The 2,917-nt window shown below is 36.4% G+C and overlaps 1 long non-coding RNA gene across 1 annotated transcript; it reads left to right on the top strand.

The window, feature by feature from the left end:
• Positions 1-494: 494 nt before the first annotated feature.
• LOC139434111 (uncharacterized) lies at positions 495-2,377 on the top strand. The gene is made up of 3 exons (XR_011643540.1): positions 495-577; positions 1,306-1,384; positions 1,926-2,377. It is a non-coding gene; the product is annotated as an uncharacterized lncRNA (long non-coding RNA).
• Positions 2,378-2,917: the final 540 nt, after the last annotated feature.

The following is a 2,917-nucleotide window of genomic DNA, read 5'->3' as shown; positions in this document are numbered from 1 at the left end:
AACCTGATGTGAGCACTTGCAGAAAAAAAATCTGAGTTTGTGTGCATACATTTACACTTGTAAAAAATATCCACGTAACTGTGAACCAAATTTACACTTGTAAAAAATATCCACGTAACTGTGAACCAAATTTACACTTGTAAAACATATCCACGTAACTGTGAACCAAATGTGAAGTCACAGATTTTGTATCTTGTATAAAAAAAAATTTACTTGTTCACTTGCAGAAAGATACATAGTTTTTAAATATATTTTCCATTACAACTGCAACTTTATTTATTACAACCTCTCAAATCAGTCATTACAACTTGACGAATCTGCTCTGCGGCAGTATAAATCGACGAATCTGCGGTCTTGATTTTTGCTACACTTCTTGCGATAAATGTGTCGCAAAAGTAATTTTCACCTGTAGATGTGGGGGGGGGGGGGTTGGAGCGAAGGGGCGGAGCTATCATAACGATGAGGCTTGGGTCAGTCACACAGTCACAGCCACAGTCAGGTCGAACCGCATGACTGCGGGGCTAATGGTTCGCTAACGGTTCGTGTCGCTACCGCTGACATGGCGCGTCAATCAACGGTACATTTCCCCCATTACTTGCCCAGTATTACTTTGAATATTATTATTGTGATTGAGGATTAAATCCGCTTTGAAGACCACCGTTTTATATCGTGCAGTTTAGCGGAGAAATAACGTCAGTCAGCCAGCTAACGGTAGCTTTGTTGAGTTTATGCTAGCTAAACAAGTAGTGGTTGTAGTCTATACAGCAGTAATTCATATAGTATAGCCTACTGCTTTGGCACTAACGGTTGATAACCGTTTATGAAAATAAAACCAATTGAACTGTACTGAAATAATGACAAGTTTTATAATTGTCTTGGGCTCCTGCTGTGTTTTTAAAGCCATTGTAAATTATCCATGCTATTTTCTATTTAGCTAACGTCGAAGTAGTGTATGTGAAATCAACCTCACAATAAGATGTGTGTATATTACAATTATTAATGTCATATTTCAAGATGATTACTTAGATATTACGATATGGTTGGTTGAGCTGGAGTTCATTATTGAGCTTACAAGTTAACGTCACAGTCATCTGAAGAACGAACCCAAACCTTGTTGTTTTTATTAATTGTATTACAAATTGATATCAAATAAACAGTAAGCATTGGTAACACAATTTACAAAGTTACAGTAAAATAAAAAGGACCCTGACTCGGACAATACACAATCCAACATGTTCAGCAGAAGAGAATCAGTTATATTGTTTGTACACATGGTACTTTACATATATATCTGTTTGTTTAAAGTGTCCAGGTGATGCAGACAGGCTGGACCAGAGAGTGAGAGACAGAACTGGACTCCTCACAGCAGTGAACTTCAGCACAGGTACTAAGACTATTTTTTCATACTGTACAAAGAATCAAGAAAGATATTGGTTTAAATGAATGCAGTATTGACTTTAATACACTGATATACATTCCATTAAACAATACTAAATACTAGATCACCTACACATCAGTTAAGTTGAGGGTTTTTTCCATGCAAAAAGTCACATTTAGATATTAACAAGCAATATGACTTGTCAGCTTTCTAATGTAATGTATTGAAGGCAAAGATATTTAACACATAGTGAGAACTGCTGCTATTTATCTCTCAATATTGTCTGTAAAAAACGTGGTAAAAGTTATTCTTTCAGTGAGACAACAGAGCAAGCTTCTACAGTTGCACTACGTTTTGATAACAGTTAAATATTATTTTGATAATAACATATATTTCAATGTTGATGAATTTCATACTGTTCATTCATAATCTGATTACAATTAAAAAATAATTATATCAACAGCCCCATAACACACAAACACACCTCTTTCATAAATAACACACTTGTTCTGTAATAATGTTTTATGTTTCTTGTAATTTTTGTTAGGAAAGGACATACCCGAAAGACACGACATCTTCTCCTTCTCTGAGGGTCAAGAAGAACATCCAAGAGGAACATTAAAAGCTGATGTTATGAGATTTTAAGACCAGTACAGGACATTCACTAAGAAACTACTTTTATTGTGAAAACAAAGATCTGCACACCGAATATTTTTGTAGTCTATCAGGACCATCATTTGTTTGTGACGCTGCCTGCACCTCAGAGAAGGGGTGGTTATAGTCATAAAGTGTGGCGAAAAACATAGTCAGCTGATCGAATGCACCTATTTCCACATCTACACTCCATCAGCTGATTATTTCTATTTGCCTCGCTTTATGAGCTTCACATCACTTGTGCCTTGTACCGCAGAGTTTGCAACGTCACAAATAAATGGGGCCAATCTTCAGTCAGATGTGAATGTGTAATCTAACATGTTCAGTAAGAATAATGGACAAAAGGAGTGCAAATACAATTTATTGAAATGTGAACCAAAAGTTAATCAAATGTTTTAAATAAAAAGCACATATGGACAGAAGGTGTAAACCTATTAAATGTATAAGTAAACACATTTAGTCAAATAACGTGACAGACTAGGCCTGTGCAGTTGGTATCAGCTTTGCCCAGCATGGGCTCCTCCATCAGCCCTGGTCCACCTCGCTGAGGAAAGACCCTCAGTCCTCTCCAAACCAACAGACAGGACGTCCATCACACGGAGGTTTCTCCCTGAAGTCTCTGCAGCCCTCTGGACACCACGCTGTCTCAATCCGTCCACACTGAATATGAGAGGGGGGAAATGAAAATAATAAATGCTTTAGACAATAAGAAATATAAAGTTGACTGTTGAGTTGCTCAGTTTTTTTAGATTGTCAATACTATTACTGTATAACTAATATCTCAGGTTAAGAGGCACCTTCAAATAAAGATTGGTCTTTAAATACATGTTTTCTTTTTAATTGTTTGTCTAAAGTCAAGGATCTAGAACTGGTACTTAGTTTTAA

The sequence above is a fragment of the Pseudochaenichthys georgianus genome, chromosome 7 (assembly GCF_902827115.2).
Source record: "Pseudochaenichthys georgianus chromosome 7, fPseGeo1.2, whole genome shotgun sequence".
Taxonomy (NCBI): Eukaryota; Metazoa; Chordata; class Actinopteri; order Perciformes; family Channichthyidae; genus Pseudochaenichthys; species Pseudochaenichthys georgianus.
The sequence above is the reverse complement of the archived record's forward strand: the minus strand, read 5'-3'. Positions and strand labels throughout refer to the sequence as shown.